The sequence below is a fragment of the Helicoverpa zea genome, chromosome 19 (genome assembly GCF_022581195.2).
Source record: "Helicoverpa zea isolate HzStark_Cry1AcR chromosome 19, ilHelZeax1.1, whole genome shotgun sequence".
Classification (NCBI taxonomy): domain Eukaryota; kingdom Metazoa; phylum Arthropoda; class Insecta; order Lepidoptera; family Noctuidae; genus Helicoverpa; species Helicoverpa zea.
The window spans coordinates 8093802-8116869 of record NC_061470.1 but is presented as its reverse complement, the minus strand read 5'-3'; the positions used below and the strand labels follow the sequence as shown (position 1 = coordinate 8116869).

Here is a 23068-nt window from a genome sequence, read left to right as displayed (position 1 = left end):
TGTGTATTGGAAGATTTTTGTCGGCGTTTTTCTTAATATCTCATAGCTATTTTTGTCGGGCGTCTGTAACTACCATTTAATAAAAATAACGATGATAAACATGATTTGTATGACTTAAATTGTAGTTATATTCTTTTATAGTTTAAATTAAGTTTCTTTTATTTATGTTTCATAACTGAAAAGATCAGGGATGTTCTGTCTCGGGAAAATTAATTGATTTAATAAGAAAGTACCGGGTACTGTGAACTCACCAAAAAAGGTACGCCTACGAATGGTTCGTCTTCCTAGTGTCCCAGAAATAACCAGAATAGCTGGTAAAGGATGATCCAGTTCCTCGATCACTTAAACGTTTACGTTACTCATCACTTAAACTGTATCATTGATCACTTAAACTTTATTATTGTGGACCATAATTCTTACAAAACTTATAATAGTGCATTCTGTTTCGCAGTCTAGCCGAACTGGCCAGTCGCTTATCTGATTTCCTACGCCCGCTTTACATATCGATGTAAGCATATCGACTTGCATCGATCTGATGCTGGGTGCAGCTTTAATGTAGCGATATTTTTTCCAGTCAAAAATAAATGTTTAAAGTTCCTATAGTGATAGTTTTTTTTCATGCCGAACCCATATTATGTTCACATTGTGTTCTCAAAAGGATTCTCTATTTATATCAATTACGTATTCAAATATGATGCTTTTTTTATTATTATGCGCTTGATTTTGTCGAAGAATTAATTTTTGAACTTTGTTCTAAACTAAACATGTTTCGGAGCAAACCGGCTAGTTAATTAAAATGCGTATATTTTTTGATCGTTTTAGAGCCATCGGCCTTACTATTTTGAAATTTAAATTCATTTGACGGATCATACTAAAGTTACATGACTGCAAAGTACCTACCAATATATGAATTTACAACTTCCTAGTAGTTTTATGTGAGGTCCAGTTATTACCAGCGGTATTAAACTCTGAACAAAGACTACTCTTTATAGTTCAAAAAGCTGCAAAATGCGGTATAACAAGTCAAACTTGTTATATTTGGTCGGTGAAAGGCCTACCATGTGGAATTACCAATGTCCTCTCATGTATGAGTAGGTACCTACATTGAAGATATTAATCAGTTAAAAAAAAAAAGTAAGCTTGACAAGAGGCTCTCTATGGGAACGCCATGTGTTTACGAGTCTACATAGTTTAGCTGTTAATATCAATTTATCTATGAACTCTTCATTTACAATATACAAGACTTCACATAAAAATAAGCAAAGTTCAAAGGTCTGTCGCATAATTTATATGCTGAATAAACTTGCTTCGTCTGAAATAATGTACAATAGTTTCAATGGATCAAAAAAAAAAACGCACACACTATTTTTTTTTTTTCAGTTTTATGTCTATTTTATGCGGCTGCTTTTATGACAGATTAAAACCTGAATCCTCGTGGATGAATTCAACAGGTCTATTTAATGACACTAATTAACACGAAGTTGGGAATTGAGTTTCAATTATCACCATCAAAATCTGAGGGCACGGCAGTGCCCCAGCCAAGACTCGAGCAAAGCGGGCACGGCCGTACCATCTTTTCTCGAAGCGTTTCGCGGCTATTTCAGCCCCCTGTATCTTCCATGTGAACAAAGCTAGGAGTTTAGGTTTTCGATAACCAAGAGTAAGTATTAGAACAAGCTAAGTCTCAAAATTACAAGACATTTGAATAAATAGTTTACGAGTTATGAGCGATCAAAGTTACACCATTTTGTCACTGACTCACTCACTGACCGATCATCAAAAGTCTAAGGTACTTCTAGCAAACTTAGAACCTTCAAATTTGGCACCAAGATAGGTTATTAGCTACATATAAAGGGAAAGTTATAAAAACCTTAAAACTTAATAAAAAAATAGGAAACAAATTTATATTTGCGGTTTTTCAAGAACATTGTGTATGAATTTTGACTGCATTGATAACTTTGTTATTTATTTATGTACAAAATGTTACTATTTGTTTTATTGTTACGTAGTGGTCAAGTCAATATTATTGTAAAGTGAACGAAACTATTGATATAGTCACAAAATATTGATTTATTATTACAAATAAAGTAGAACAGGACTTGGCTTCTATACGATCTCAAAACTTTTTACGGTGGAGGAATTGCGTAGAGGATTGGCTTTTTTTTACATTTAATGTTTTTGGTGGGATACTAACTTTACAGATAAAAGCTCAGAGAATTTTGTTGAAATAATCGTAAATAAATCAACTTATAAATCAGATTTTTTTGGACGGGTCATTGACCTCCAAAGAATTCGTATTACAACTATTCATAACCTTTAACACGATATAAATTAATCAAAGTTTTCGTCCTCGGAAAGATTGAATTATTGCGTACGCTCCGTTCATCAAAAGTTCGCAGTAACTTCCTTGATGCGTCGGTGTATGCGCATTTCAATGCAGACGTCCTTCTGCCATTGCAAGGCCCGATAAACCTGATCTATTATACAGGCCCGAGTGACCCGTATCTAGAACCGGGCCTGGAATTATAGCTGAGAATTATTATTATTTTATTTACCTACTATAAGTATGCGGTAAATGAATGAGTGATTTTTTTTTGTTTCGCCATCCAAAGAGGTATTTATACGTTGTTTGTGGAGTTCCATTTTTGAAATGTTGGTTGTCTTGACTAAGAGTAGGGAGAAAAATGTTACCCAAATAAAAATAAAATAAAGCCAAAGCTTACCCGAGTTATAAATGTAGGTACTAGCGGTTTAAAATGACGGAATATTTTGAACCTTTAAGAGATTGGTTTGGGAAAATTACCGAAGTGGAAAGGATAGGGTTAAAATATTATAAAAAGTTGTTTCTTGTCATTGTCATTATTCGGGAAAACCAAAATATTGCAGTTCCCACTCAATTGACCTAAAAATATAGAAAAAAAAATACGTAAAAGATTATAAAGTGCATACAATACTCGTACGTATTTGTTTGTTCCTAACTTACATTGTACGTCATTAGATCCCAACCCACGCGAATGAACTTGCAAGTAACCTTATTTACGCAATTCAAACAAAAACAGCTGAGTGCAACGATTAACTTCACTCAATTGTTTGCAGTACAAGTGTCATTTGTCAGCCAGTTATCTTGTTGTCATCAACCATAGATATAATATTACTAAACAAGATTGCGCACGCTCAAAATATATATTTACGAAAATGAACTCTATTCTAACGCAATAAGGTACTAAATTGGTTGCATAATACACAGAGGCAAATCCGAGCCGAGAGGGATAGTTCGAACGGAGGCTGTTTGTCTCTTTCTAACACCTTGCCAGCATAAAAAAATGTTGTGATCAAAAGTTTTGTCTTCCCAAAAACAATTGAATCACTTATATTTTTATCTTATTTTAACAATTGTAAGTCAACAAATTAATAACAATCGCATTAATTTATTCGTATTTATTATTAAAACATAAACAACATAAATTTTTATTTTGCTTTTTTTTTATTTTCTAGCGGTAACCCTGAACATTCTTGGCGCGTAATCAGCATTTAAAATTTTGTTTATATTTTTTTGTATTAAATCAATTTAAACTATTAAAATGGTGAAAAAGTGTTGCGTTTCTACTTGCAAAAGTGAATCCTATGGTGTTTGCAATATATCGTTCCACAGGTTAGCTAATAATAACATTTTCGTAAACCAAACAACTAGGGTGCCCATGAATTCTTGTAACGAGTCAAAATATGGGTGATGGATTTTAAAACTGTTGTACTATTGTTATAGCTTCCCAAAAAATGAAGAAAGGCGACATAAATGGCTCAGCAGTCTATATATGAAGTAGAAATACAAAAAAAACAGTCTTCACTTCGAATCTTCCTGCTTTTATACTGCTAATTTCCGCTAATTATTAAAAGCCTTTATTAGTATCTTAAGGTCACAAACTGCGTAAGTTAAAACTTCAATACTAATCTGTGTTTAATAATCTTAGCAAATTCGGATTTGTCTCACATAGCTTAATCTCATAGTCACCCTATTAGAAAGGGACAGACAGCCTCCGTACTAACTGTTTCACTCGGCTCGTTTTTTGGGTTTATATGCGCAGTCCTGTTTACTAATATTATGTCTATGTCATCAACATGTTGTACTTATTCACAAAAAAAAAAAAAACTTGAAAACTACATTCCAACCAATTGAGGAAACGTCGTAGAAAGGAAAATGGCGACTCTTTAGTGTCATATTTTTCGCATTTTCGATTTATTACGAAATAGCACATCTTGATTATACCGTTTGACATGAAGGTATGGGACGAACCTTTCATGATTCCCTTTCCCGTACGTCTGTGGTTTCCTAAAGTCAAATAATAGTGTAAGTGCATAATGTATGTATTTTTTGCAATAAATTTTTGGACTCTCACAAGTTTGACAACCTTATGGAAAATTATCGCAGCTCTATTAATCTTGAAGGTATAAAACCTTCGAATTATGTTCTTAACAGGGCGAAATCATGTCTAGGTTATGCATTGGAAACTTAATTGATAGGTTTGGTAATTATTGTCTACTTAGATAACTTGCTTATAAGGCTGCGTTCAAACCAAACTGACTGTCAGCCGCCGAATGTCAGCGTCTATGCACAGCGTACGTCTCGGTTACCTAGATGTGAACGAAAAAGGGAATATGTGTGGAAATACAATGAACTGCGTAAAGTTCGCTCACTTTCGACGGCTGACAGTCAGTTTGGTTTGAACACAGCCTTACAGAATGATAATATGATATAACATTGTCATGGAAGAACGCGAATATGGATGGCGTGCCGTGGAATTATACTGACAATCATGACGTGCTTTGATGGTAAAACCCCAATGATTGCAAACCCTTTCTGGTTATAAATAAACGGGTTTATCTTTAACTACTTATATCTCGAGTAAAAGTACGAATATCTTATTCTTTGTCGATGTAGGTGTGGTAAAATTTCTTGAAAAAATCATCTTGTTTCCTCTCAATGGAGGTGATAGATGGTTGCCAGTTAAGCAGTGGTTTGATATTGAAATTATAATGAAACAGAATTGTTGTTTGTGCATTATTTTCAATTGTAATTGTCGTCCTTTTTTTCAGAAGTTCCATTACAAATGACGTAAGGGAAATTAACTGAAGACATTAAAGAGTAATAACCTTTTTGGTCTAAAAATAATATATCCATTCTGAGGTCATTACTAATACCATAAATCTTGTGAGAACTCCTCTCAAAATAATAATGACAAAAAAATATAACTAAATAGTCGTGTTGTCGTAACTGTATTAAAATAAATAAATGATAAATTACGTTGGAAGAAAGAATAGTTATAATACACGTTAATACTTCGACATATTGAGCCCCATTTTCACTGACAACATAAACTCTTAAAAGAACTCGAAAATTGAACGTAAAAATTCATAGTAGTCATTTTACAAAACCTGACGTATGTATATTTTGTCTCCAAACTTGGGCCTTAATTATTCCAATACAGTTATTCTGTCTCCTCTAGCAATAAATAAAACTGTAGGTATAATAAAATAAAATACTAACGGTAAAATGCCAATAGGAATTCCATTAAAATACCGAATACCGGTTTTTTTCCTACTACTGATCTGTAGTCGTAACGTAATTAGACTTTAATTGACCTACATAAGAGACATTGAACAGTTGCCCGCAGAATAGTCCTTTGTGATAATGAAGGAGTGTGCGTACGCGCATAGTACCTGTATTCCGTGCCGCACGCATTGTAACATAAGTGTATAGTATTTTTGATATGATACTTAATTTAAAGTCACGATATTTTGAAGGAACTAGTGGAACTGATTATATATAGATACAGTTTAAGGTTGCCTTTGTTGAGAATTGAATGAACATGTGATTTTGAATGAATTAGGTATTTCTTACTCATGTATTAGTTCTTTAAAATTCAGACTTGACTTTGGGTGATGTGTATGAATATCGTTACTTGCTATCATTGTTTTTTCTCTCACTCTTACGGAAAATTGAATGTTTTCATCGACTTTTGGGCTTAATCCTACATCCTACTTATATTATAAATGTGAAAGTTTGTGAGAATGTATGGATGTATGTTTGTTATTCAATCACGCAAAAACGGCTGGACCGATTTGATTGAAATTTGGTATGTAGATAGGTGATACCTTGGATTAACACATAGGCTACTTTTTATCAACACACCACGCGGGCGAAACCGCTGGCGGAAGCTAGTCCTACATCCTACATCCTACTTATAAATGTGAAAGTTTGTGAGAATGTATGGATGTATGTTTGTTATTCAATCACGCAAAAACGGCTGGACCGATTTGATTGAAATTTGGTATGTAGATAGGTGATACCCTGGATTAACACATAGGCTACTTTTTATCAACACACCACGCGGGCGAAGCCGCTGGCAGAAGCTAGTTGTAAATCTATCATTAAAAATACGTCATGATGCTTTATAATCTGATATTTTTGACCTAATACTTTAAAAGGTCAATGGTGTCGAGAAAATTTACTTTTTGTCCTTTGGCTTTTAATATAATAGGTAAACATCAATCATCCACTTAGATTAATTTACGACGTTGACATAAAGACCGGCTATTTATACATATATTATCCATAAACTGAATGAGTAGGCTAAGAATAACTTTGTAACAAAATAATATTTATTATATTAACCATAACCATGGTGGAAGGTCAGGATCAAACGTAAGTCTTAATTTTCGTAAGAACGAATAACAAAAAGACACAAAAATAGCAGGAATTTTGCGGTTTTGACTTAGCCTCTTTTATTACTAGGTATGTAAATAATCTTTATGGCAATGTGGATCTCCCAAATACGGTCCAAAACCCATAAAAAAACCCCTTTTCCAATTTTCAGTCGTTCTTCAACAAAAAATGGAAATGATCAAAATACATACAGTCAGAACTTTTTGTATAAGATCTTAAATTTTTATTAAAATCGTTAACTCGTATTCAAACTTGTATATTATTGGTTAAGTAAGATGTAAGAAACAATTTGTATTATAATTTAACTGTTTGACGTCAACAAACAGTTTAAATATTAATGAAACGAGCTTGTAACTTACCATGACACTCCGCTAGATTAGACATAGAGTTTGAAGTTCAATTAAAATATTATGTTTTATCACTGTTCCGGTACCAAAAAGATTAATAAAAAAAGGTTTTATTCAGAAAAAAACTCAATTTTGTTATATAATAAAGCTGAATGTAATCGTGAACGCGATAGTCTCATGAACCGATGAAACGACGGATTTGAAAAATTATTTCAGTGATTGATAGCCCCATTTATCGAAAGAAAAAACACTATTGGCTATCCATTTAATCCCGGTGTGCCGAGTAGATAATTTTGCGTCGATTTACCTAAACTTAACATCGTATAGCAAACTTCAAGGTTCTTAGGTCTCCGATAAACTTTTACGATTGATCGTTCATCAACATAATGTGACAGTTTTTATGAAATGTCAATAGGTTGATTGTTGTTATCTCACACTATGTATTTATTGTCTCTGAAATTTAAAGTACATAGTTTACTGAAATATTGAGGGAAATTAATTATTAACAAGCTCGTATGATCAGTAATGATTTTAACGATTTAATTTTGCCCGCCGGCGCGATGACGTGAAGACATAAGGTCCTGGTTGCCATACAATAGGTACAAAGCTTGCCGAAAAAACATCTGTATTGTTCCATGACTCGATTTGATGACGCAGTCTTGCCTTTTTCTGTTTACTTATGCAAGTTATAATTAGTAACGTAACAATATTATTAGCTAAGCAGTTTATAATTAGTTATAATACGAAAAAGTCTTTGAAGGTGCTAAAGATAAAATTATATCCTTCTTTAATTGTCTGTGGAGCACGAAGATACTTATCCAAACATTATTTTAACAAATGGGATTTCAAAAAAATACATTTGTTCAGTATTTATGATATTTCAAAGGAGAATCTATTTAGCAATAAAAGTGTTTATAATGCAGAACTTGATGCCGTCGTACCTAAGAATGTTTTGTGGTTGCAGAATATATATGGGTTCATTAAATTCATCAGCATCGTAAACAGTGATAAATACTTCAAAGTCTAGTGCTGTAGGGTACTAAATTACTCTTGGATAACCGAAATTCTTTAGGAAGAATATTTTTTACGTAGTAAAATAACCCAAGACAGGGTAACCTACAAGAATGCGTAGGTAGGTACACCTTTGTTATTGGTAATTCTACTTAGGGTTTATTCCATAAATATGAACGAGTTATTTTTAGAGGTGGTGCAGTTTTGCTGCTTTTTATGAAGATTGAACTTGTCTGGAAAGTTCCAGAAAGTCTAAACTTTTAAGAGAAGGTACTTTGTGCAAAAAACTTACAAATAGGTATTGTTATTTGTAACACAAGAACTTAAGACGAGAAGATTAAACTATACAACGACAGAGGTTGAAGCTTCTGTCTAAACAAAAGCTTGTTTACCAATTAATAATTCTTGCTTTAATATAGGATGAAATAATATTTGTAAACGGTATTCAAAGACTAGCTTTGTTTTTACCAAAATATTGGCTTCTCATTTGATCACTTTGGTGGAGGTCTCAATGAAACTAGTGTTGTATAGCATGATGCATATACACCTCCTTTGCAAATAAAAACAATCAGGAGCCATCGACAAATTATTCAATTCAATTGTTTGTATTGTTTACTATTTAAGCTGACCTACGTGGTAAAAGGCTAAGATGATGTATCATTTAGTCATTGGCTATTAGATCACGTCTCCGGTCAGGGCTGTTACCCTGATAGAGCATCTGTCACGTTTCTTTTCCATATTTTATCTGTAGGAAAACCTTTGGCGTATCTTGTATATGGATATAGGAAATAGAGAATAGTAGAATATTATTCGGTCATGGACGAGATAGAAAATAATGGCTAACAATAGCAACATTATGTTTATTTTTTCGATAGATTTATAACTGTCTTCGCAAATCATGTTAAATCGTTTCTTTAGTATGCATGTGTGACCGGCAAAACCCTATTTTAGGATAAACCAGTTTGGCCTGGGCTGTACTAATTTGTCCTAAGCCCGATAGAATGAACTAGTTTAGCCTAGTCTGTACTGTTTGTCCTGAAAGTTGTCCGGGTTTCAAAATTATTTATTCATCAAAAAAAAAAAATTGGTTTGGCCGGTAACATATTTTCATACATAGAAGCAAGCCTTTTTTTAAATGTTTTTTTATCTATTGTACTATTTGTATTATATCTATATCTTTGTATTTATTTTGATCTCAAAGGAACCGGTTTATGCTAGTATCTAGAATTTAATAAACGAGCATATTAAATTTAATAAATCAGAAAATGAGACTTCTAACTTCCCGATTTTAATGTAATTTACATTGCAAATTGTAAGTACGACATATCATTATGTTATATTTAATTTTGAATTTACACTCGGGGAATTTTTCTCTAAAATACCATGTTGACTATCTAAGCAAATTCATTCTCAAACTTTGCTTTTCACACATCAATGGTCATATTTTATAACATGATTATTTAAAATGCAATATACATATATTCATATACATTATGTCAATCTCTCATTAATTTGCATTAGGTAATTGAGAACCTATCTATGGTACATGTATATGTATGGGACTTATTGACTGAAGAAGCGTCTAATGACGTTAACATGCTAAGCTAAGGTATGATCCCCTAGCCTTAATCAGAAATAAAACGTCAACTCGCATCACAATAACTTCTTGTATTCACTTTTAAAACACAATTTAATATCAATCGTAAGAAAACATAGTTTATCAGTCCACGAAGGAAGCGCATGGGAAGCGCGCGCTCTATCTGTCAAAATCTCTTTTTAGTGTTGTCCTCACAGTAGAGGTAGTGTTGTCCGTATAAAACTAAAATGATTTAGTATACTTCGGTAAATATAGTATAGTTCCTTAATGTATGAAAAGAGAATATAACATACAGAACAACACAGGATAATATTAGTCTAACATTCGGCCATTCTGACCACTAAGTTTGTCCTCAAACTTCTCAAAGTCAAAGTCAAATCATTTATTTCATTTAGGCCTTTACAAGCACTTATGGACGTCAAAATTATAACTAAGTTTGATTCTAGTTGCCCATTCCAAAAGTAGCTTCCTATGGAGAAGAACGGGCAAGAAACTCCATGGTTACTCTTTTTAAAAATAATATAGTATTACAATTTGTATGTATTGATACATACAGTAAAAGCATGCGAAGATCATGTAGAATCGCAAAGACAAATGAGAGTAAAGTGACAATTAAAATGCTACATGGTGTTCACATTTACAAATTGGTTTATATTTTGGTACAAAGTTAAAGGTCAAAGTCAAGAGGTTATTCGCCAGCAAGAAGTCATGACTGTGCCACCTTTACAGAGCTGCGTTCCTAGGACTGCCTCGAGGCCTTCACTCTTACTGGAGCCATCCACGCCTTCCAGCCAATCTAAACTCACGACATCTGCATTTGACCCCTCACCGCAAAGCCAAGAGGATGTCCACCAACAAGGCTTCACGATCGTGCCAACCTTCCAGAGTCGTATCTTTAACTAGGACGGACTGCATCGTGGCCTTCACTCCAACTGGAGCCATCCACGCCTTCCAGCCAATCTCAACTCACGACATCTGCATTTGACCCCTCACCGCAAAGCCAAGAGGATGTCCACCAACAAGGCTTCACGATCGTGCCAACCTTCCAGAGTCGTATCTTTAACTAGGACGGACTGCATCGTGGCCTTCACTCCAACTGGAGCCATCCACGCCTTCCAGCCAATCTCAACTCACGACATCTGCATTTGACCCCTCACCGCAAAGCCAAGAGGATGTCCACCAACAAGGCTTCACGATCGTGCCAACCTTCCAGAGTCGTATCTTTAACTAGGACGGACTGCATCGTGGCCTTCACTCCAACTGGAGCCATCCACGCCTTCCAGCCAATCTCAACTCACGACATCTGCATTTGACCCCTCACCGCAAAGCCAAGAGGATGTCCACCAACAAGGCTTCACGATCGTGCCAACCTTCCAGAGTCGTATCTTTAACTAGGACGGACTGCATCGTGGCCTTCACTCCAACTGGAGCCATCCACGCCTTCCAGCCAATCTCAACTCACGACATCTGCATTTGACCCCTCACCGCAAAGCCAAGAGGATGTCCACCAACAAGGCTTCACGATCGTGCCAACCTTCCAGAGTCGTATCTTTAACTAGGACGGACTGCATCGTGGCCTTCACTCCAACTGGAGCCATCCACGCCTTCCAGCCAATCTCAACTCACGACATCTGCATTTGACCCCTCACCGCAAAGCCAAGAGGATGTCCACCAACAAGGCTTCACGATCGTGCCAACCTTCCAGAGTCGTATCTTTAACTAGGACGGACTGCATCGTGGCCTTCACTCCAACTGGAGCCATCCACGCCTTCCAGCCAATCTCAACTCACGACATCTGCATTTGACCCCTCACCGCAAAGCCAAGAGGATGTCCACCAACAAGGCTTCACGATCGTGCCAACCTTCCAGAGTCGTATCTTTAACTAGGACTGCATCGTGGCCTTCACTCCAACTGGAGCCATCCACGCCTTCCAGCCATCTCTAACTATGACTGCATCGTGGCCTTCACTCCAACTGGAGCCATCCACGCCTTCCAGCCATGCTAACAAATCGTCAACAATATAATTGCATAAACTCTCACTACGATAAACAATTTCTGCGAATATTTTCTTTCATTTCATTTTGAATCCAAACTGTGACTTGTGTACATTGCCATTTTAACAAATTGGCAACCATATACTTGTACAAATTCTTACTACGGTAAACAACTTCACGTCTAGTATTTGGACTTGTATACTTTATCAAAACATTCAAGTTTAACAGAGTAAGTTAATCTTACTATCACTGTGACTGCAACGAGGAATTCACTCCTATTTGGAGCTATCTACGCCTTCTAGTCATGTTAACAAATTGACATCAAGATCCTTCTATCAAGTCTCTCGACTTATGTACCTTATCAATACATTCAAATTTAACCATGACAAGTCAACATCAACATATTGGCATCTATATACTTATATATTTTCCTATTTAAATAATCGACTTGTTTTATATCCAGTCTCTGGATTTATATTCTTTATAAATACATTCCAATTCAACCATTTCAAGCCAACATCAACATATTGATATCTATATACTTATATAATTTCCTATTTCAATAATCGACTTGTTTTATATCCAGTCTTTGGATTTATTTCTTTATAAATACATTCAAATTCAACCATTACAAGTAAACATCAACATTTTGACATCAATATACTTTTATCATTCCCCATTAAATAAACAATTCTCTATATCCAGTCTCCGGACTTGTGTAGGTACCTTACCAATACATTCAAATTCAAGCAATACAAGTCAAAATCAACATATTGACATGAATTCATTTATATAGTTCCCCATCAAATAAACAATTCCTTATATCCAGTCTCGGTTCTTATCTTACACATACTTTATCAATACATTCAAATTTCAATATTACAAGTCAATATGAACATATCGACGACAACATACTTATATCATCAATCATTAAATAAAGAATCCTATGTATCCAGTCTCTGGATTTGTGTACCTCATTCAAATTCAAGCAGTACAAGTCAACATCACCATATTGGCATCAAAATACTTATATCATTTCTCATTTCAATAGAAAACTTCTATTATACAAAGTCTCTGAACTTATGTTCCTTATTAACACATTAAAATTTATCACTATCATAATTCAAAGTGCAAATCAGTATTTACACATTGCTTCTGCTTATATAATTCTCATTACAGTAAACAACTTCTTTCTATCCAGTACCTGGACTACTGTACATTAACAATACAATATACAATTTCTTAATATCCAGCCTTAGATTCATAAACTGCGTCACTACACTTGTATTGATCTTCAATACAATATATTGCTTAATATCCTGTCTTATTTTATATACTTCACAATTACACTTTATTGGCACAATATATACAATTTATTTTTTAAGGACTTAGTTTCGAAGAATTGAGAGCTATGATAAATATACACAGCTTTTTAAGTAGGTATGTGTCAATGAAGATCTCTATAAATATTGATTAATAATATTATCACAAGCGGCTCCTTACACAAAACCGTCCTTACATAATTCCTTCGTGTATTAAATTCAGAATCATAAATGACTCGTAATTGTCAATATCCTCAAACTGGACAATATACAAATCTCTCAATTTATTACATCTTCTATCTCTGACTACAATATATGTGTATACATATTTTATCTCGTTTAGTATCCATTAATCATCAATATGATCAAAGTAGCTAATACAAATTCTTTAGTCAGTTTCTCTGCCCATCTCTTATTTATATTCGTTATCTCACAACTAGTACAATATATCTTGTCTATTCAATACTCAATTCTTTATTAGCATTCCAGTCGCTAGTTTTTAATAATTAACAACATAATAAAATGAGAAATGTACAAGTAATTACATTTTTCTCTGTCCATCTCTTATTTGTATTAGAGCAATGCCTATGGTTGAACTAAATCAATACATGTCTTCTATTATTATTATTTAACAACACAATCAAACTCAATCAGACCATACAATTGTTACAACATTACAATTGTTTCTGTTAATCCCTTATTGTAGTGGTTAAAATATATAAATACATAATATCCATTTTCTTCCTCGAGTCGTTTTTTTTAAGCAACAAACAAAAGAACCAGCTAAAACAGTACATAGTGCATACCTTCCAACCTATGAACTTATCAAAAGTTTATTTATGTAGTCTTATTTCAATAATTCAACAATACAACCAAACTGAATTAGTATGAATCTTTCAATTCATTTCACATCTCAATACAGAGGCTCGTAAGAATTAATAACAGATAATCAAGGTAAAAATTGTACAAATCTTTAATTTATTCATTCAATTTTCTTCGTCTGGTATTGTTTTATTAATTAACAATTCATTAAAATCACTACACTTCTCAATTTAAGCTTTTCTTTTTAGTTAATACCATTTAATCAAATTATAACTCTACAAGTTGTAAAGCGTGAGTGGAAAAGCTTTCTGCTCCTTCGGAACTATATCCCTGATGAGGGATACGAAAGCAGAATTGAAGGTGGTGCCGTAGAAACAATTTTAATACAAACAAAGTGACAACAAAGTACCCCTGAGCCTAGTTTAACTCATGGTTCTTTATTTATGGTGCCTTAAAGTATTGCCTTCTTTAGCTGTGCCCTAACAGGGCCTATAATGGTACCTACTTAGTTTTAAGCCTCTTCAACATCTATTGTAACATTATGGAATGCAAATAAATATATATGAATATAAACATAACCAGATGTCATCATCTTTAAATATAAGTTCCAATCACCATATAAATTGTTCTTTATCAGTCAGTTTTTTTTTTCAATTAATGGTTCAAAACTAATAGATACTAAGCAATGCTCTTTCTTAGTTGTTGACTGTAAAACACTTGTGGTTGTACTTACTGACTTGTTAAAGATGTTGTTGACACCCCACTGAATTCACTCCTCTGATCCTCCACAATCTTGGTTCCTATTTTATAAGTGGTCAGAATAGACTCACAACATCAATCAAGAAAATCATCATAAACTGTACATGTAATTTTCTGTGAGAGAAGGTCTAACATACAATATGTGCTGAAATTTAGTCTCAGAATAAAATGTCTTACCTCCCAGGAAATTACAAGATTTCCTGTCATAAAGAGAGTATAGAGAGAAATGTTAACTCGTATCGTTACCATCCATAAAAGTTCAGGTTCAGTTTATTTATAATAATCTATATGTTTTACTGAGTGCCCTGGTATGCATTCAACTTTTTAATGGGCTAGGACAAATTACTTATTAATTGCCTAGTCTTTTATTCTTTAACTGTCTCACATACTTCTTTTCCAGTATGGTATAATGTATTCTGATGGTATAGCTCCTGTGTAGTATCAGACAATTTTATGTATAACTAATGTTGTTTTGTTCCAACTCAAACCTATCTCTTATTGACCCAATTGCCATATTCATTTATTAAGTTAATAATATATAGACTGCTTTCGATTCAGATTTCAAAGCCGAAATTTCTTTATTTTGTATTTATTTGATTCTAGTATACATATCTTTAAGCACTTCAGGTTATTTTTAATGGTTGAGAAAACTGGTCTCAGCATCAAGTGGTGGATTCCAAATTAAAATGAAATCTTTCAAAAAGAACATATCTGATCTGGCTACTCAGATTACTGACACTACTGAGTTATATTTTCTTCTGATTAATTGACACTACTGATTTTTATTTATTTATTATGCTTCAGTCTGTAAAATCCTTTAAGTAAATAATATTTACTACAATTGCTGCATCTTTACTGTGATTAAACTATCCTTAATGTGTTACAGTCCTATAATGTACCTGTTAGCTGTAATATCATCCAACATTCAGATAGAATAAGCAGTTTAACTTTTTCTAGGTGAGGCAATTTACAGTTAATAATATGGAAAAGATCATTTAAAAAGATTACCATTTTTATAATTTTCACTTTAGATACTCTTTAAAATAATAACAAGCAATGATATTTGCTTGGAATGAAGTTTTACTTAACAATGATGTATGCTATTGGCAGTACCAAGATATTGGTAAAACATACTTACTGTCTGAAACATACTGGCTTGAAGCATTTAGTTTCATAGTTACTTTATTAATAAAAACCAGTTTAGTGTTTATAGTACTTTAAAGTATTTGATTATCCATTATTAATATCTGTTATCACCGCTTTGGATGTACATAGAATAGTCAAGAGCTGTGTCGCACGGTTTTTGTTGGTTGTCAATTAACCACTTTATTTTCTACCTCTATTTGTAAGTGATTATGATTATTTCAATTTTAATTATTGTAATATTGGCTTTATATCATGAATATCCTATTGTTATATCCTATTTACTTATTTTTATAGGTACTTCCTTTGTCTATTTCAGTAATGTATGTAAATAATGCATTAACACCAAATCGTTTGGCCATCATCCCCATGAACTATGCAATTAGCTTTACTTGCTTTATTTACTCTTTTCTCATGAATATTTTATGTATTCAATGTGTAGCAAAAATAACACCATACATAATTACTCAGGATATAAATGTTTACCTCAGAGTATCTGTCATGTTCCCAGCTGGTTTATGGATGTCTAATGAAATATATTGTTGTACATTTACTCACCTTAAAAATGTATGCATCAAATGGATCAATAGCAAACTCTGTTCACATCCATGTAAAACTGCACTTATGTGCTAAATTATATTTTGAATGGCACCCATTATGTACAACAAAATATCTATAACCTAGAGGAAACTCAGTACCGAAGCTCTGAAATGTCAGCTCAAATAGTTTTTAGTATATAGAGCTAAATGTTTCTGGTTTTATATTTGTATGCCATGACAAGTGGCAAACATGTTTTAAGCACATACCTTTAATAATTGTATTATCCTACATGCATGCACCTGCGTGTGTATGCATGTATACACATGTTTGGGCAATTAAATGATTGTTTTCTATTCCATGGATTAATTGGAATGAGAAAAAAAAATATTAATGCTTATACCTGATTGTCCAATGTCTCGGGTACCTGTTGCATCGCGGCGGAGAAGGTGTCTAATCGCCATCAGGCGTAGTGTGTGTCAAGCAGTAATCTACACACAAGAATCTTGTCTGGTCGTCGTCATTATAGGCTCCACAAGTTGTTGACCATGTCGCTTTGTTTTCCTTGAGTAGATAAGTCCTTGATACATTATTGCGGTTGAGCAATCAGTGCTGTGGTCATCTCGTCTTCGTTTAAGTGTTTCGCATAGTGTGGCGTGATCATTAATTTTATTGTATTCGGAGCATTCGCGCCCCATTGGTAATTAGGCGTTTTCTGTTCTTCCCGCTTCTGATATAAGCTAAGGTATGATCCCCTAGCCTTAATCAGAAATAAAACGTCAACTCGCATCACAATAACTTCTTGTATTCACTTTTAAAACACAATTTAATATCAATCGTAAGAAAACATAGTTTATCAGTCCACGAAGGAAGCGCATGGGAAGCGCGCGCTCTATCTGTCAAAATCTCTTTTTAGTGTTGTCCTCACAGTAGAGGTAGTGTTGTCCGTATAAAACTAAAATGATTTAGTATACTTCGGTAAATATAGTATAGTTCCTTAATGTATGAAAAGAGAATATAACATACAGAACAACACAGGATAATATTAGTCTAACACTTGGAAGAATGATCATCCTTCAACCCTCATCAAAATTTGATTTGGGGTCTTCTATGAATGCTACTTAAACTGACGTCATTCTAACGGTAACAAGGAGCTTAAAAAGACAAAAAAAAAACCCCGGCTAAGTACCATTCGGACTCGCAACCTAAAGTTTCCGCAGCATCTAAAAAAATATTTTTTCTAATTTAGTTTTCAGTATTTTTTGTTGTAGCGGCAATAATAAATACATCACGTGTTAAAATTTCAGCAGTCTAGCCATCATGGTTCTTGAGTTACAGCCTGATAATAAACACCATAAAGAAGTCTGTGATACTCGTTAATCCAACCTAATGAGTCGGATTAGAAATATTTGTATTAAATTAAATCTTCATAGGGAAGTGCACTGATGGCCTCCAAGTCATGACCTACATGCATTTTAAGAAGTTTTTTTTAGTACTGATACTATAGTACAGTAGAGGCAGTAGGTACTGTATATCATTATGTTTTAGACAGGTAAAACTCGTATTATTGTGATAACTTTATCCTTGCTACTGTCTTATTTCCTCATTATTCATGCATATCCTAATAGAATATTAATTAGTTTAAGCCCAACTATCCTTCTCATTGATACATGACCAATTTTTGATCGGTGGCAGAACTACCGCAATTAGAATTACGGAGTACATCCATAAACCTAGAAAATAATTGAAAAGAAACTCAATCTGTAAATATCTAGGTAAGAATTTAAAAAAAATGTTGGGGGATCGTAGTAACTAAATTTAATTAGGAGCGAACCCCAAAAATAACGATTTTTTATATGTTATTAGATTGTTTATATGTTATTTTATATTTTATTTTTTCATAACATTCGATTTCTGGTTATTTAGAAAATGAGTAGGATAGATAATGGACGTATTTAAAACGAGCCTGGAAATTATGTTTACTTTTGCATCAGTGCCTTCCATCCGCAATAATAGTGTATGCTAGTTTTTCTTCTTTATCAGCGTAAATAATACGATTAAAATTGCCAGTATACTTTATTGGTTTGTGGTCATGTATAGTCACGAAAGAGCAACATTTACATTAATTTATGATGGGTTTTCTCATGGTGGGCTCAGGTGCTCTGCGGTTCGTTTCCGGTTACGCAGTAATTAAATCGAAAATTACAGATTTTTTATTCATGTTTCGTACATACATTACAAGAAAATATAAATTGCATGTGTAGGACAATCAGCATGGAATACCACGAGCATCGTCAGCGATACTTATCATGCAAAAACTGATGTCGTTGCCAATACAAATGGAAAAAACCAACTTGTTATAGGAATGTATCACTTGCCTATTACAATAATTAGAATAAAAGACGAATAAAACACAGGCCAACATCGGTATGTCACGGTATAAAACAAATGAGTAAAGATTGCAGAGACATTTACATACCGGGTGCTTGTTCTTGTGTTTTCAAGATGGCGGCGTGGTTGGCATCTTCAATGAAGGAGGATTCAAGGTCGGTGGCAGTCCAGCTTGTCCTCGCAGCACATTGTCAGCCGGCCTCAAGGGACAGAGCACATGTGCCTAGCGTCACGTCCACTAACGTTTTCTTTTTCGATCACGTATACTCAATAACTATCAAGTGTATTCTGTAATAGTTTGATAAGCATTTCATAATGTTGAGTCGGTTGATTATTTAGTTATTCTAGCCGTGGTTTTAAATGACTAAAAAATATGTGGAAAATTCGTAGTCATCCAAATAGAAGAACACCTATTCCTGTTTGCTGATCTACCTCTATGTTTGCTGTAAAGCAATTCGAAATGGCCTCATCATCATCTCAGCTTTTATTCAGTCATCAACCTATTAAGTCAGTCGCCATAATAATATCTATATGGATAATAGATAAAATATAGGATTAATTACACGCAGATTAACTCGAATTCGACATACCAGAATTAACTACTTGCTAGGATTTTGTAAACAACACGTTAACCATATTTTCTGCTCAAAAAAAAATTCTGACGTCATATTTCGCTTAACATGCAAGAAACCTATAATGTAAAAGAAACTTTTTTTTGAAGAATACTCGAAGTACAAGGTTTTATACTGAATGATGGTAAAAGAAAACCTGGAATTACAAAGTCCGAAGTTGGCTTTTTGCCTTTAGAAGCGTGGGCTTCAAAAGTGGTATATTATATAAATAGTCCCTTAATAATGACAAACTCATTTAAGTAGGTGCCACACCTAAAAGGCCGAATAGCATTGCAAAGTCATACTCGTGTCAAGAATATAATCTCCATTAAATGAGATGACATTGTATGAAGTACCTAGTTGTCTGCTAATAGGTGCTTTCTGTTCTATTAATAGCTAGGTTTTGCTAGGTGCCAGTAGTTCAGTGATAAATTAATTGAAGGCAAGATGAGGTGTGACATTAAGTGCTAATTGTATAACACGGGCTAATTGATAATACGTGACTTTTGACACGAACGTTGTGTTTGAAAGTAACCTGTCGTTAACTGTTTCCTTTCTTATGAGTATAATCAAGTGGTTCCCAACTAGTGTTTTCTACGGACCGCTCCGTATAATCTACATCTAAATTCCGCCAAAAATTACATTATTTTCGCATTTGTGGGATGTATTGGCTATATAAAGTCCCCCAAGCGTGTTTTTTGAACTCGTTCCTGCCTTTTCAGTTTGTTATTTGAGATTTCGATTGCATTTAATTTTTCACTGACGATTATTACATGCTTTTCCTGAGCAAACCTCTAGTTGGGGACCACTGGTCTACTTAATTGAGTGTCCTTTAGAGCTATAAGCTCAAGAAAATCTAAGTTAATAAGGAGCAGTTGAGTACATACAGATTCCTAAAAATATCAGTAGATTATGTCATATCGTTCCTTTGTAGATATTTACCTTCCACTTTCATAGGCATAATTATTTTCTTGGACTTCCCCGGCCTACTATAATTTCATTAATTGCTTCTAATGCGCAAATATATTATTTCACTACACCAAACAAATATCTATGTGTGACATTCTTTGTCCACATTGCAAAGGTTACTAATTAACATAATTTACTTTATGTTGCAATATAACAAATAATAAATGGCCAACCGCTGATATTCATTGCATAAACGATGTTGTACATGAAATTTAAACAAGTTTAAAGATATTATTTAAAAAACCAATCGGTAACAAATATTGACCTTAATAATATTATACGATTGAATCTGTTTCAAATCGCAAATATTTTAATGATTTGTAAACGGAAGCATGGTTTGAGGAACATGCGTGATCATTCGTTTTGTTAGGTATTCTACATATTTTTCCTGAAATAACAATGAACAATGTCAGGTTTCGGCCCACCCAATCAACTTTTTAAACTAAATTCTCACGGACACAAAGTTCTTTACTACAACAATTTAAATATAAAATACTAACTTCTTATAAAATATTTAATTGTTATCTAGAACTTTTCCAAAAAAAATATCATTTTAATAAGTAATTATTTTGTTTATCGAGTTCAGGTTTTTCGTTTTAATAATTTGGAATAATTTGGTTTTGAGAAGTTCAATGCAAAAGTGGAAAACATAGAAAAGCTTCTGACATTAAACTACACAAAAAACTGTAAGAATTTTCACTGTACATGAAATATTTTTATTGAGCCTAAGTTACTATTGACGTCTGACATTGTTCTTTCTAACATTTTGATTTCCCCTAGGACTATTAGAACGATTACTTGACAAACTTTCTGGCATCTGCAATGAATGAAATGAAAACTGCAAATCAAGAAATTTCAGCAGGGCAACCTTATATATTTCCTGAAGTGCGATAGAGTACAACCTTGTATGTTCAGGCATGACTAGTCAATTCAAATTCCAATTTTACTACGGGCCTCTCGTATAAAAAAAAATCTTTGCAAATACATACATTGTATATGTAATCGCGGTTCGGGGCTTCCCTTTTTTTTCTCAAAGGTCGACTACAGAAAGTTCCATAAATAAAAGATATCTGGTTAATCATGTTTGCCAGAGGTTAAATACCTATATTTTTTGAATAAGGAATTCTTCTGTTATTTTTAGATTGTGCTTACGTAAAACATAAAATTGGGTCGTTATTTTTGGAACTTTCCTTGTTATTCGTTAGGTAACATTTGAATACCTTTAGGTTTTTGCAGGGCCGGATCTGTCAGTCGGGGTTTTGATGTCATTTATGTTGTTTCGTCAAAATTCATTCTTGGAATTGGGAGCAGATCGGTTGCAGAGCATACATACCTACATATTTAAGTTTTAGGCATTTGAGTAAAAAAATATTTAAGTTTAGCATTTAATTTACTGTCTTTTGTTCGTTTTATTTTACATTTTCACAGAAAGCGAACCTGATAAAACTAGTTTTAATTTATTTAAAAAAACTCTAAAATTAAAAACAACTTAAAAATTAAAAAAAAATGTTGTAACATTATCTTAGTCAAGATCTTAGTAGTTTTTATTACTAGGTATAAAGTGATTTATAATTAAATTCAAACGTGGTTATACTATTAAAGCTATTTATGCACTTCTTCAATTCAAAATGTAAGTATAGTAATGAATTAAATCAATTTCAATTTAATTTGTTTACTTGTGGTTAAAGTTATGTATGATGACGCCAACCGCCATTATCAAGAGTAAATCTTCGGATGCATGAAGATGATGCTTCCGGCTTAAATTAATGACTTACCATGAAATCATTAGGTATGCTTCTACTTTGTAGGGGGAATTCCTGTATAACTCTTGCATTTTAGAAAAATGATTGGGAATAGGTACTATAGACGCATCCAAAAATATCCTCCTAATCCTTGGGCTTTTCCAAAATTGAAGCCTTTGATTAGGTTACAAAATAGGTTATCTAATATTTCAAGAAATTATTTTTCCTCTCGAAATGTCATGGAGTCATATTAGAGGTATTATGAAGTCATATTATGTCCATTCGCTTAACATCTTGTGGTTTCCTAATGACTTGTGAAATTAATACTGTCGGATGTTATTTTCCAATTAAGTATGGGATTTAACTTGTATTGTTGTATATTACTTACAAAAACTGGCGTAACATTTATAATCGCATGTTTACGTCTTACAGCTTCGGTTTTGGAAAAAACTATTTTGATGAACCATTAAGATGGATGTGTGGCTTTCAACTCAAAACACGTGAGTTTTAAATATTTCTATTCACGTGTTTTTGCTATAAGTAAGTCCTTTATTTAATAAATACGTTTCTATGCCATCTTCTTGCCTGTATACCAATTTTATTTGTGGTCGGCGCATTATGTTTTCTTCTTCCATACTTCTCTATATGACGCCATCTAACAAGTCACATTCGTTTCAAATTTTCAGGTGTAAACAATACAAACAGTACAGTACAAACGTAACTTGATGTCTTCAGTTGGAATCTTCAGCATTTTCCAGTTAATCTCTTACATTCAGAAAAATACTTTAATGCTTAGCATAATATTTTTTTTATGTTGACTTTTAAACTTCATTTCATTGATGTAGGAATCGGCACTGTGAAGTATCAAACTAGGTACTTAGATGAAAGGAAGAGGAAATAAGAATCAAATCTTTTAAAAATAATCAAATTAAATAGATGAAGTTAAACTTAATTATCTATACTAATATTATAAAGAGGAAAACTTTGTTTGTTTGGTTGTAATGGATAAACTCAAAAACTACTGGACCGATTTTAAATATTCTTTCACCTTTAGAAAGCTATATTATCTGCGAGTAACATAGGCTATATTTTATCCCGGTG

The 23068-nt window shown here is 33.4% G+C and overlaps 1 protein-coding gene across 2 annotated transcripts in view; it reads left to right on the top strand.

Moving 5' to 3' along the window:
- Positions 1-23068, top strand: part of LOC124639745 (flotillin-2) — a 279960-nt gene that overhangs the window by 67606 nt on the left and 189286 nt on the right. The gene's annotated exons all lie outside the window — the stretch shown is intronic.